The sequence below is a fragment of the Polypterus senegalus genome, chromosome 12 (genome assembly GCF_016835505.1).
Source record: "Polypterus senegalus isolate Bchr_013 chromosome 12, ASM1683550v1, whole genome shotgun sequence".
NCBI classification, from domain to species: Eukaryota; Metazoa; Chordata; class Cladistia; order Polypteriformes; family Polypteridae; genus Polypterus; species Polypterus senegalus.
The window spans coordinates 160,765,303-160,780,716 of NC_053165.1; the positions used below are offsets into that span (position 1 = coordinate 160,765,303).

Sequence of the window (15,414 nt, forward strand, 5' to 3'; positions counted from 1 at the left end):
GCATGTTTGTCACACAAAATGTTTCTGATCATCAAACACATTTAACCATTAGTCAAATATAACACAAGTAAACACAAAATGCAGTTTTTAAATGATGGTTTTATTATTTAGGGAGAAAAAATCCAAACCTACATGGCCCTGTGTGAAAAAGTAATTGCCCCTTGTTAAAAATAACCTAACTGTGGTGTATCACACCTGAGTTCAATTTCCGTAGCCCCCCAGGCCTGATTACTGCCACACCTGTTTCAATCAAGAAATCACTTAAATAGGAGCTGCCTGACACAGAGAAGTAGACCAAAAGCACCTCAAAAGCTAGACATCATGCCAAGATCCAAAGAAATTCAGGAACAAATGAGAACAGAAGTAATTGAGATCTATCAGTCTGGTAAAGGTTATAAAGCCATTTCTAAAGCTTTGGGACTCCAGCGAACCACAGTGAGAGCCATTATCCACAAATGGCAAAAACATGGAACAGTGGTGAACCTTCCCAGGAGTGGCCGGCCGACCAAAATTACCCCAAGAGCACAGAGGCGACTCATCCGAGAGGTCACAAAGACCCCAGGACAACGTCTAAAGAACTGCAGGCCTCACTTGCCTCAATTAAGGTCAGTGTTCACGACTCCACCATAAGAAAGAGACTGGGCAAAACCGGCCTGCATGGCAGATTTCCAAGACGCAAACCACTGTTAAGCAAAAGAACATTAGGGCTCGTCTCAATTTTGCTAAGAAACATCTCAATGATTGCCAAGACTTTTGGGAAAATACCTTGTGGACTGATGAGACAAAAGTTGAACTTTTGGAAGGCAAATGTCCGTTACATCTGGCGTAAAAGGAACACAGCATTTCAGAAAAGAACATCATACCAACAGTAAAATATGGTGGTGGTAGTGTGATGGTCTGGGGTTGTTTTGCTGCTTCAGGACCTGGAAGGCTTGCTGTGATAGATGGAACCATGAATTCTACTGTCTACCAAAAATCCTGAAGGAGAATGTCCGCCATCTGTTGTCAACTCAAGCTGAAGCGATCTTGGGTGCTGCAACAGGACAATGACCCAAAACACACCAGCAAATCCACCTCTGAATGGCTGAAGAAAAACAAAATGAAGACTTTGGAGTGGCCTAGTCAAAGTCCTGACCTGAATCCAATTGAGATGCTATGGCATGACCTTAAAAATGCGGTTCATGCTAGAAAACCCTCAAATAAAGCTGAATTACAACAATTCTGCAAAGATGAGTGGGCCAAAATTCCTCCAGAGCTGTAAAAGACTCATTGCAAGTTATCGCAAACGCTTGATTGCAGTTATTGCTGCTAAGGGTGGCCCAACCAGTTATTAGGTTCAGGGGCAATTACTTTTTCACACAGGGCCATGTAGGTTTGGATTTTTTTTTCTCCCTAAATAATAAAAACCATCATTTAAAAACTGCATTTTGTGTTTACTTGTGTTATATTTGACTAATGGTTAAATGTGTTTGATGATCAGAAACATTTTGTGTGACAAACATGCAAAAGAATAAGAAATCAGGAAGGGGGCAAATAGTTTTTCACACCACTGTAGATAGATAGGAAAGGCACTATATAATTAATAGATAGATAGATAGATAGATAGATAGATAGATAGATAGATAGATAGATAGATAGATAGATAGATAGGAAAGGCACTATATAATTAATAGATAGATAGATAGATAGATAGATAGATAGATAGATAGATAGATAGATAGATAGATAGGAAAGGCACTATATAATTAATAGATAGATAGATAGATAGATAGATGGATAGATAGATAGATAAAGGCATTATATAATAGATAGATAGATAGATAGATAGATAGATAGATAGATAGATAGATAGATAGATAGATAGATAGATAGATAGGCATATATAGATAGATAGATAGATAGATAGATAGATAGATAGATAGATAGATAGATAGATAGATAGATAAAGGCATTATATAACTAATAGATAGATAGATAGATAGATAGATAGATAGATAGATAGATAGATAGATAAGGCATTATATAATTAATAGATAGATAGATAGATAGATAGATAGATAGATAGATAGATAGATAGATAGATAGATAGATAGATAGATAAGATAGATAGAAGATAGATAGATAGATAGATAGATAGATAGGAAAGGCACTATATAATTAATAGATAGATAGATAGATAGATAGATAGATAGATAGATAGATAGATAGAGGCATTATATAATAGATAGATAGATAGATAGATAGATAGATAGATAGATAGATAGATAGCAGATAGATAGATAGATAGATAGATAGAAAGATAGATAGATAGATAGATAGGAAAGCATATATAATAGATAATAGATAGATAGATAGATAGATAGATAGATAGATAGATAGATAGATAGATAGATAGATAGATAGATAGATAGATAGATAGATAGATAGATAGATAAAGGCATTATATAACTAATAGATAGATAGATAGATAGATAGATAGATAGATAGATAAATAGATAGATAGATAGATAGATAAAGGCATTATATAACTAATAGATAGATAGATAGATAGATAGATAGATAGATAGATAGATAGATAGATAGATAGATAGATGAAGGATAGATAGATAGATAGATAGATAGATAGATAGATAGATAGATAAAGGCATTATATAACTAATAGATAGATAGATAGATAGATAGATAGATAGATAGATAGATAGATAGAGAGATAGATAGGGCACTCTCTAATAGACAGACAGTGTAAGGCACTATAAAACTGATAGATGGATTACAAAGGGACTGCATTATATAGATAATAGATCACTGCTACTTTTTAGTTAGATTTCTCTTCCTGTGGTTTCTTGAAGTTGCCACCCGTTCTATTTTGTATGCCCGTTATCTTTTTTTTTTTTTGGTATTCACCTTCCTTCATGGTGGGCCTGTTCACGGCCCCTTCCCATGTTAAGTCAGTTCTGACAGTGTGTATAACAACAAATTTGACCTTCCAAATAAGAGGCTCACCTAAATGACTTTATTTAGACCCTTTCCCTAACTTCCAGAAGGGTTAAGACCACAAATCCTTGATATTTACTTTCATATCAATGGTATATAATAATATCGTATTATATCACATATTTTAGAGCAGACATCAAGCAGCGATGTGCTAGCTGAAGTACTGATGATGAGGAAGGCCGTGTGTAGTTGGTAGTTCTTGTGAATTTAATGGTGCAAACCCACGGTGTGTTTCAAGTGACCACAAAGCATCTTACAAAACAATTCTAGTTACAGTACACGGCGAATCACGATGAATCATCACGTTTATATCCCCGTATGCGAGCAGTAATCTCAGCAGAGGGCTGATCATTGCAGTTAGTGGATCGCACAGCACTGTCGTCCGTTTTAATCAATGTGCCCACTAAACCCCTCGCCCCTTGAGCTGTTGCTGCTGCACCTTCTCCTGCGTGTGCCGATTTATCTTCCGGTCAGTGACCATCTTTGTTAGCGTATGATTGATAGAAAAGGAATAAGAATGATGATATGCGATCAAGAACATAGACGGCTCGAAGATTTTCAATCCCAGTTGCTCTCAGTGTGGCGCATCATATCTGCCAAGCAGGTCACCACACATGTCATGGGTGGTCCAGCTGGAGGCTCTCCACTTTGTATGCTCATCCTAGCCCCCTTGTTAACAATGCCCTCCTTTCATGATGAGACTTGTGGGACTCTGTGGGTTTAGCCAATTCCTCACAACAATTTAATGACAAAAAAAAACCAAACCTTGATGTGAAATCCTGAGTGGGATGTACAAAAGAGCCTGGCGAGTGTTTGGTGGTCCGACTCTCTTTTTTCTGAATACATGTTAGGCTGACACCAAGCCATCTGGGCTGAGAACGTCGGCATTAGAAGCAGCGGCGAGTCTTTGCTGCTTTCTGATTTGCCTCGGCCCTTCCGATTGCAGCTCCAGAGGGCCTGCTTTTCCTACAATGCCACTTTTGTGAATAACATGACCATTACAGGGCGCTTATCGGCTTCATCATCTTGTCAGAGCTGAACACAATGGAATGGCGAGGCTCTGAAACACAGGCAGTGCAATTTCCTGTGAGGTTTGCGCAATTCCCAGCTCTCAATTGTTTAGAATGGTGCAACATGTTAAGACTGAGGCCCTGGCTTCCTCTGCAACTTTCTGACAAGCTGCCCTCTTGACTATCCTGGGCAGCGGGTTACAGAGCAAACAACCCAGACACTTCCTGCCACGCCCAGATTGACGTCCAAAGGCACCCACTGCGCCAGAAGGGGTCCAGAAGTGTTTCATGTCCCATCGGGGGTTACTTACTTCCCCCTCTTGTGATTAATGGGACAAGTCGCAATGAAGATCTAAAGCCCTAGTGCCACGCTTCGTGCACGCCAGTGCGTATGTTTGTATAGTTATACATGTGGAGACCTCCCACCAAGTCCGCACAAAACGTGGTGACAAACAAAGCGTTGGGTGGCTTCCAGGGCCTTAAAACAGAGAAGAAAATGTACCAAGCAGACACCTCTCCACGGTGTCAGTTTCCCCACAACTTGAGTCATTTTTAATACCAATACGTGGATCACCCACACCTAGATAAGGTGACCCTAATCACAAAACCGTCTGTCCACTGTGTCACCTACACTGGACAACATGACCCTAATCACAAAGGGTTCTGTCAAGTAAATCACCCACACTAGACAAGGTTATCCTAATCACAAAGGGTTCTGTCCACTGGGTCACCTACACCTAGACATGGTGACCCAAATCACAAAGGGTTAAGTCCACTGGGTCACCTACCCCTAGACAAGGTGACCATCAACACAAAGGGTTCTGTCAGCTAAATCACGTACACTTAGACAAGGTGACCCTAATCACAAAGTGGTCTGACTTCACTGCTCCTGAGTCTTCCCACTGGCACTTCTGGCCAGAACAGAGAAGGCTCAGAAGCAGAAGAACATTCAATTTGTAAAGGAGTTTGTGGTATTGCTATTTTATTTTCATTTTCTGGTTTTCTTGATTAATTTTTTTCAGGTCTCTGGTGATTTTGGATGGTGGATTTGGACTTCTCTGCCCTAGGACTACCTCTTTGGGAGGTCCTTGTGCCTATTTTAGTATTTTTGAGCAGTTATGCTTTATTTTTCGATTTTGTTCAAATATATCCTTTATTTTTAAAGACTCCTTATTTGCCATTTTGCGGCCAGGCCAAGGATTTACGGTCATCCTTCCCCTTATGATTTTTTACTACTTATTCTGTTTTTTGGGGTTAGGGCTAGGGTTAGGGTTAGGGTTATAGGGTTGCTAATGTGGAAGTCAGCAATTAGCAGTGAAGAAGAGTTGGATTTGGAGTAAGTCTCCTCTGGCGAGTTGGTGGAGTACCTGGCATGTCTTCATGGACCTTTTAGGAGGCCTCACACCCATTTCCTTACTTATGAGACTCCTATTCACAATAACAGGCCATTCAGCCCAGCAAACCTAATCAATCCTATCCAACTAATTCCCCCAAAATTACATGAAGTCGAGATCCTTGAGAAAGGCCACATCATCTTGTATATTTTGCATATTTTCCTCTTGTACTCAACTGACAGCCATACCTCAGGGCAAAATGGATGCCCATCTTAAATTAGTCAAACAGTGGAATAGTCTGCTCTCAACCTAACTGATCTAATGTTCTAAATCGAGGGTCTCAAGCTCTCATCCTTCCAGAGGTTCATTGCTGGCCACATACCCAGGCCAACGGATTTTAGCAACACCCTCCACCTGCTGGCAGGTCAAACGTTTTCTAGTTGCTCCTCCTTTCCATACACTGCAGCAGAAAAAAATGTGCCAAGCTGTTGCAAATGGAAAAGAAAAGAATGATGAGCCGAAAATATAAATGCTCAAGTAATAAATAGTGTGAATATTTACCTGTAGTGCAATCGTTTTTAAAAGTTTTAGCAAAGCTAAACCCTCACTTTTCCTGTGAATTTAATTTTGAGGAAATTGTTTCACTCATCAGTATTGGCCAGAATAATCTCACATACAGTACAGAGATGGGAAAGTAAAGTGCCATTGGAAAAGACCAGGGGCCTTGCTTAGATTTCATTCTAAAATTTCACTTACGTGTAAAAGGCAAAAACGACATATATACAAAATAAATACATCAGATTTATATAAAAAAATAAAATCATAAGCGTGCCGTGTGCCATACCAAGTTCCTTTATTAATCTCAAATCAACTTAAAACTATACACTTCCGCTTTTAGCAACCCCGTTAGTAACCATACATGGCATCAAAATGCCTTTTCTGAATATTCTTGATCTAATCAGCATTTAAATTTGGCCAGGTTCCTAGGTGACACCTTACAGTAAATTAATCGCAAACCGTTGAATTGAACTGAAAAAGATTATTATGTTATAATTTTAGATTTAGGCACATCCTCCAGATCCCCTGTCTATTGCCTGATTATCGGCATCATTATTTTTCAGACTTCAAGGGAGGTGATGGGCATCTTGGGACGTTTTCTCCCTGGAGTGTGACATGCGGTGCTTGGAGTCCCTTTGATTGTTTGTGGTTAACGTAATGGTTGGGCTGTTTGGCTGTTTCTGTTATTCATCTCCTGGATGGCACGCTGTAGTTTGTTAAATGATGGACTCTCAGCAGTGTGTGGTAGTGTGTGATGGTGTGCTGATCTCGTCTTTTTGATAGATAGATACTTTATTAATCCCAAGGAGAAATTCCCATACTCCAGCAGCAGCATACTGATAAAGAACAATATTAAATTAAAGAGTGATAACAATGCAGGTATAACAGACAATAACTTTGTATGATGTTAACGTTTACCCCCCCGAGTCGCATAGTGTGGGGTCTCCTCAGTCTGTCAGTGGAGCAGGATGGTGACAGCAGTCTGTCCCAGAAGCTGCTCCTCTGTCTGGAGATGATGCTGTTCAGTGGACTCTCCATGATTGACAGGAGTCTGCTCAGCGCCCGTCGCTCTGCCACTGATGTCAAACTGTCCAGCTCCATGCCTACAATAGAGCCTGCCTTCCTCACCAGTTTGTCCCTCTTCTTTATGCTGCCTCCCCTGCACACCACCACGTAGAAGAGGGCGCTCGCCACAACCGTCTAATAGAACATTTTATGTAATAATGAATTATTATTATGTCATTGCCTTAGTGATATTTATATCCAGCCTCGGAGTTCTCTTTCCTTGTGGTTGTTGGACCCTCCATTGGTGATATTTAGACTAATACAGACCACTTAGGCATTACATTCTCACTTTCTCTATATCTGATCATTTTCGACAGTTCATGTTGTACTCCCATAGGAATGAAAAATCAAAAAAAGAGACCTCCTTAATATCTGTTTGGCTTCTCGTAGACAACAATGAGATCAGAGAGAAATCAAAGACATTTTCTTTTGCCTCCCGTTTCTCAGATGTTTCTCCTGAGACAAAATACCTCAGTAGTTTTCTCACCAGGGTCTCCTCTTGAATTTCAGCAAAGGGCGTAGTGGTGGCTCTGAGGCTCTGCGCTGGTATCCCGAAGGTTGCCGGTTCGAATCCCCATCACTGCCAAGAGAGATCCTACTCTGCTGGGCCCTTGAGCAAGGCCCTTAACCTTCAGTTGCTCCAGGGTCACACTTTGGGCTCACATGTTCCACGTAGTGTCATAACATTTTTTGAAATTTGAAAGTGTTTGCTATGTGTGCTCAGTAATACATTATGAAATGTATGGACAGTTGTTTGTAGTAATAAAACCCTTTACTAGGATTACAAAACTGTAGTCCTTGGTTCTGAAAGAAACCTAAAATGTCCAAAAACAGCAGACATGACAGACTGAAGGAGAAAAACAAAAGACAGCCAAAGAAATGAGCTTACAAATGTAAACCAATGCCACCGTGAAGTATCAGTGGCAGCAGGTGGCCGATGTGGGACTGCAGCTGAGAGTCCACCAGGAGACACAGCACAGTTGGACCAGAGCTCCGTATATTAACAGTGCCAGTCCAGTCCCATCTCAATCTGCAATAACACCAGGGCTGTTTTAGCACATGGGCACGCTGGGCAGGTGCCTGGGGACCCCACAAGCATAGGGGTCCCATGCTAATCTATGTATCTTGTGACTTCCTGAGGGTAGAGGCCCCAGTGCACTGCTATTGCCCAGGGGCCTATAATGCTATTAAGATGGCCTTGAATGTCACGTAGCACTTTACTTTGTCTTTGGTTGTGGACTTCCACTTTATGAAATGAAAATGCAGTGCAAACTCAGATGGGGAATCAAAAAGTTGGTCGGAATTACTAGAATGCCATTGCCTTAGTGATATTTATATCCAGCCTTGGAGTTCTCTGTCCTTGTGGTTGTTGGACGCTCCATTGGTGATATTTAGACTAATATGGACCACTAACATTTTTTTTTTTTGCAATATGAAAGTGTTTGCATTTTGTGCTCAGTAATACATTATGAAATGTATGGACAGTTGTTTGCAGTAATAAAAACCCTTTACTGGGATTACAAAACTGTAGTCCTCGATTCTGAAAGCAATCTAAAGCATCCAAAGACAGCAAACATGGCAGACTGAGGGGAAAAAAACAAAAGATAGCCAAAGAAATGAGCTTAAAAATATACACCAGTGCCACCGTAAAGTATCAGTGGCAGCAGGTGATGAAGACCATGGAGCGGCTGCTGCTTCACCACCTGAGGCCACAGGTCCACCGCACCCTCGACCCAATGCAGTTCGCATACCAGGAGAAGGTGGGAGTGAAGGATGCCATCATCTACATGCTACATTTGGACAGAGGCAGTGGTGCTGTAAGAATTAAGTTTCTGGACTTCTCTAGCGTCTTCAACACCATCCAACCTTTGCTTCTCAGGGACAAGCTGACAGAGACGGGAGTAGATTCACACCTGGTGACATGGATCGTGGACAATCTTACAGACACACCTTCGTATGTGCGTCTCGGGAACTGCCGGTCTGACATTGTGGTTGGCAGCACAGGAGCGCCACACGGGACTGGACTTTCTCCGGTCCTGTTCAGCCAACATATATCAGACTTCCAATACAACTCGGAGTCCTGCCACGTGCAAAAGTTCACTGACGACACTGCTATGGTGGGCTGCATCAGGAGTGGGCAGGAGGAGGAGTACAGGAACCTAATCAAGGACTTTGTTAAATGGTGCCACTCAAACCACCTACAACTGAACACCAGCAAAACCAAGGAGCTGGTGGTGGATTTTAGGAGGACCAGACCCCTCATAGACCCCGTGATCATCAGAGGTGACTGTGCAGAGGGTGCAGACCTATAAATACCTGGGAGTGCAGCTGGATGATAAATTAGACTGGACTGCCAATACTGATGATCTGTGCAAGAGAGGTCAGAGCCGACTATACTTCATTAGAAGGCTGGCGTCCTTCAACATCTTCAATAAGATGCTGCAGATGTTCTACCAGACGGTTGTGGCGAGCGCCTCTTCTATTCGGTGGTGTGCTGGGGAGGCAGCATAAAGATGAAGGACGCCTCATGTCTGGACAAACTGGTGAGGAAGGCAGGCTCTATTGTAGGCACGGAGCTGGGCAGTTTGACATCAGTGGCAGAGCGACGGGCACTGAGCAGACTTCTGTCAATCATGGAGAATCCACTGCATCCACTGAACAGGATCATCTCCAGACAGAGGAGCAGCTTCAGGGACAGACTGCTGTCACCGTCCTGCTCCACTGACAGACTGAGGAGACCCACACTATGTGACTCTTCAGTTCCATCCGGGTGGTATAAACGTTAATATTATACAAAGTTATAGACTGTTATACCTGCATTGTTATCACTCTGATATTTAATATTGTTCTTATCAGTATGCTGCTGCTGGAGTATGGGAATTTCACCTTGGGATTAATAAAGTATCTATCTATCTATCTATCTATCTATCTATCTATCTATCTATCTATCTATCTATCTATCTATCTATCTATCTATCTATCTATCTATCTATCTATCTATCTATCTATCATATAGTGCCTTTCACTCCATATATCTATCTATCTATCTATCTATCTAGGTGGCTGATGTGGGACTGCAGATTGAATCAACGCAGCAGCTGAGAGTCCACCAGGAGAGACAGCACATTTGGACCAGAGCTCCATATACTTACAGTGCCAGTCCAGTCCCATCTGAATCTGCAATGCCACGTAGCCCTTTACTTCGTCTTTGATTGTGGGCTTCCACTTTACGAAACGAGAATGCAGCACAAACTCAGCCGGGGAAATCAAAAAATTATTTGGAATGCCTGTTTGTCTCATCATTCATAAGCTGAAAGGCACTTTCTGGAATGAACATCTGGAAGTAGTCGAGTGGCTGGTAATCCATAGTGTCCACTAGCAAACTGCGTCATTTTGTGAAGTCCAGTAGCCAGTGTGCCTCCCACAAAATACCTGAGTGGGCTCACTGGGGTCTCCTCTTGAGTTTCAGCAGAGATCTCAGCAAAGTCACACAGTGGGCTCAGATTTTCCACGTAGTGTCATGACATTTTGTTTTTTTTGTAATTTGAAAGTGTGTGCATTGTGTGCTCAGTAATATATTATGAAATGTATGGACAATTGTTTATGGCAATAAAACCCTTTACTAGAATTACAAAAATGTAGTCCTTGGTTCTGAATAATCTCTTATATATAAACGTCTATGCGTGGAAGTCTGTCTGTCTGCCTGTCTGTCTGTCTGTCCAGCCCGGAAGTGCGAGTCTACAGCTTGAAGCTAACAGGAAGTGAGTCTGTCGTCAAAGTGAAACCGCAGAGAAAAGAGAAACTCATTAGCCGCTGACAGGCAATGGAGACGAGCACGTTGGCAAAACGAAACCGCCGAGGAAAGAGAAGCTCGCTTAGCCGCTAATGCACAGCCGATGTGATTGATTGAAGTGACAGAATCTGTGGTTTCTTGGAGCCCAGGCTTTTTACAGCAGGGGCTTACGTAGCTAGTTATATAATATTACTACTGTATAATATTATTAGTTGCTCTAACGTATATTGCTATTCTTAAATTAGATCTTACACATTGTAGAAGAAAGGCCAGGCAGTTTGGCTTAGTGCTTAAGGCTTTGGACTACACACCCTGTGATTGTGAGGTCAAATCCCACTGCTGACACCACTGTGTGGCCACAAAGATTCACTTCACGTGCCTGTGTTCCAACTTGAAAAACAAGAGAAATGTAACCGATTATAACCCAAACGTTGGAAGTCACCTTTGATAAGGGCATCAATCCAATAAAAAAACATCCATCCATCCATCCATTAGCCAACCCGCTATATCCTAACTACAGGGTCATGGGGGTCTGCTGGAGCCAATCCCAGCCAACACAGGATGCAAGGCAGGAAACAAACTCTAGGCAGGGCGCCAGCCCACCGCAGAATAAAAAAACAAAAAAATATAAAGTCTTGAGAGAGATTGAAACAAGACTAGGAAAGAGACGTCACAAAACCTAACACGCTGTTTCAAAGCAAATTCTCAATTTCAACTCCTTTTTACCTCAGATGCATTTCATGTCACCGTTTTGTGTAAAACTTTTTCTCCTAAGCAATTTTAGGGAAACATCTGTGACAAAGTTGACTCTTAAATGAAACATAAATGAGGATCTCTTTTTATGATGAGCCATCAAAGATCAACCATTGAGCACTAAAAATTTCCTATGAGCTTGACGTGGGGTAATTTTGAAAGCACAACTGCATATATTCGGGTCGATTTAATTAACTGCTGTGACACTTCATTGTCATGCCACTAAAATAGTCCACACAGGACTAATGGATCATCAAAACATTCAGCCAGTTTTCATGGCAAGTTAAGGTTTTACAAATCCTGACTTTTGCCTAAGAAATGGCTTCCTCCCGTTTCTGAACAAAATCAATTTTTATACACGAGGCCCTTGGAGACAACAAGAGAAAAGGGAGCGTCCAATAATGTTGTCAAGAACCAGGCCAGGAGTTATAAAATCAGAAAGTAAATATTGAAACCAAAAACAATAATTGTAAAGAAGGGACAAAGTCAAAATAAAAAGAACTAAAGTTCCAAAAACCAGGAAATAAACTTATTTCTAAGACACTGCTAGTCGAAATGACATTTTTCAGTTTTTATCCGTAAACTTGGATGCATTGTCTACCGCACCACCATCATAAATGCATTGGGCCCAACAACATCTGCCTGGTGCAAAAAAGTGGTTCAAAAATGGCAGTGAACCAAAGAAAAAGAATCAAACAAACAAACAAAAATGGCAACATGCTGACATCAGAAACATAACGTTAATTTTTAAATTCAATAAAAATAAACGAAAACAATCTTGAGTACATCAATGAGCAGAAAAGCAAAACCAGAGCAGTACCCTTTCAAATGATAATTGAAGTTGAATTATGCTTGTTTTTTTTTAATTTAAAAGACCCCCGTGACCCTGTAGTTAGGATATAGCGGGTTGGAAAATGGATGGATGGATATACTCGAACGAAACAGGACAAGTGTAGGAAACTGCTATTTTAATTTCTCTAGGATCCTGGCTAAAAAAATTACACAACACAGCCGACGTCTTACCCAACAAACCACAGGATATTCGATGAGCAGCCCTGCTTGTGAGGAGCATAAAGTCAACATGCCAGCAATAATCTCAACATCGGACTGGACTGAAATGTATCTTAATAGCGACTGGGAGCCGATCGAATCGGGCTACAAATTCTACGTTTGTGAAATCCATACTTTCTCTGCCGAGAATGTTTTGTTTTTTTAAGTCTTTGAAATGATTTTGTTATCATGGCACTGATTTGTGCTTATAATTGACCTTTTCGGCCGATGTAATGAAGAGCTTCCTGTTTAAACGGGGCTGTGATACATGAACTCTGCTCTTCGGCGCACCTCATTCGATTTTTTCCGGCAAACAAATTTTCAAAACAAACCGTATTTTATGCCTCTAATCAGAGTCGGAGTAATAATTATGTTGGCGTAGTCATTTTAGATCTGAGGTCAGCTAAAATTTAAATAATGACTGTTGTTAATACCCAGCCGTCATTACTCAGTTTGCCAATAGATGTCAGAAGGACGGATGCCAAAACCGAACTGCCCAAAGATAGATTTCGATGTACCAAGCAAATGATGATACGTTCTAAATTACTTACGTTTCTGGAGCTGTCGAAGGGTTTAAGTCAGTCGACGATGTTAGTCCTGGAAAGTACGCCCCACCAAACCAACGTTCCAAAAACCAACCGAACTTACTGTTATCTGCTCAAACCAACACCGACTTACTATACTCGGCCGTCCAGCGGCGTCACTGAAGCATTCGAACATTCTTAGCCAATCATGCAATACTGCGTCCGCGTTTGCCACGTTCTGTTCTAACTACAGAGGCAGAGTCCCATTGCATGGTTCTAACTTGTATTAGCCGAGGTATTGACGCAAACAACATACAGGGTGGTCCAGATCTAATTATGCAGATCCAGATCGTCTGATTTATGCAGGGACGATTCCAGTTCAGCGCGAAGATGATTCGTTATATCCTCAGTTCGCACACTTCTCCATAGTCCAGGATTTTTCAGGTGATTTTCTATGTAACAAACTTAATAAATTATAGCGTAATGAAAATTGCATAATTAGATCTGTACCACCCTATACATACGGGGTATTGGCGCGAACACCATACATACGGATAGTATCAAATTATATATAAGGATAATCAGATGTGATACCAGATTTATCACGTGTTCCTAATCATGGCACCACTGACAGCCACAGTGCCCACTCTGCCCTACTTTTCCTTCCACGTCACCTCAATGTCCAAACCTGTAAAAGGCTTTTCTCTGTTCATCAAAATGTCCCTCCTAAGTAGCACTGCAGGACACCCTGCCTAGAGAAGCACAAGAGAGGACATCAGGGTCCTAGCACTTCCCTTTATTGTGCTGGGAAAACTAGCAGGGCATTTAAAAGGGAGAAAAGGCACAGTCAGAAATCAGAAAAGAAGTCGAAACTGGAAAGAACACCCAATTGTGAGACACAAATCAAAAGTCAGAAAAATACAAACACGAGTTGAAAAGCAGCGAAGGATTGAAGGTTTGAACTTTAAGACACAAAGGGTTGTCTTCTGAATCCACAAATTCAGATAAGAAGGGAACTATTTGCAGATCTTTTAAACCCATCATGTTGCTAACAGAGTTCACGACCACCAAGGACACGCCCCTAACAACGGGAAGCGTTTTCCTAGTGGTGAGTGTAATAAACCACCCAAATAGATTCATACAATCAAAATCCAGCCAAACTAATCTCGGAGTCATTCGGGTCGTATAGCGAATTGCCGCCCTCTACTCATGGAATCGACATCTGCCTTCACCTGTAGGCTGTATGAGTCCACAACAGTCGACACCCACCTCCAAAGTGTTAAAGGGTAACAAAATGGGCGAAGAGAACACACGACAAAGCCTACATGTAGAAAAGGGGGGATAAATAAGAGCAAAACAGAGCTGCACTCCCGACAGTCGTTGAAAAATTGTTGACTGCAGTGATGTCCGTTGCTGACCTCATAAACCAAAGGTGATGTAATGTGCTGCCTGATGTCATTGTGCCTTCTGTGGACAACTAATGTGTCTGAGGATTATGAAATGGACGCCAAAAGAAGTGGTGAAGAAATGAACCAAAGGTCAAAGTGAGGAAGACAAAAACCAAAGGGGAAAAAGCAAAACAGAAGTCAGAACTAATAAGAAACTACTACGCCAAGCATTGATGCTTAGAAAAGAAGCCATTACTAAGATTTTTTTTTGAAAATATACCACAGGGTACTAAACCAGCTGCAAACCCCTGTTTATTCTGGAAGTACCGGTGACATCCCTAATCACGGCTTCCAGACATGAATAGAGACAGGACAAGGACCAGCACAATTAAAATGAAACCCGGAGTCGAAAATGAAATTCCCACGTAAAATAAAACAAATAAGAGAAAAGTAAAGTTATAAATGTGGCTAAATACTACAGCGCCGCCACTATAAAAGATGGTGGCGCACTTAAATGAGAGTCCAAACTTTGACTAAAAACAAAAGTGAGTGTAGCAATTGTCTTGCAAACAGACAAAGAACAATTAGTTTTGTTTTGTTCCGACTTTGGAAAGAATTAAGAACTACCGGGCCTGCAGGTTTGTGTTTGCATTTTGTTGTTGTTGTTTTGTTCCAATATTGCCATGTAAATAAAATTTAGTGTTAATAAAAATCAAATATTAATTTCTTGAGCCAGTGATGGATGTTGAAAATGAAAATTGCATGTGTAAAAACACAGAAGTAAGTTAAAATAGTCTTTCATTTACTTTCCACCATTTATCCGAAGCCGGGTTGCGGGGGCAACAGTCTTAGCAGTGAAGACAAGACATCGTTTTCCCCAGCCACACTTGCCAGCTCATACTGTGGGATGCCAAGGCGTTGCCAAGCCATCTGGAAGATACAATC

The 15,414-nt window shown here is 41.2% G+C and overlaps 1 protein-coding gene across 3 annotated transcripts in view; it reads right to left on the reverse strand.

The window, feature by feature from the left end:
* The window catches only part of fli1rs (Fli-1 proto-oncogene, ETS transcription factor-related sequence), a 103,379-nt gene that overhangs the window by 29,987 nt on the left and 57,978 nt on the right, over positions 1-15,414 (reverse strand). The gene's annotated exons all lie outside the window — the stretch shown is intronic.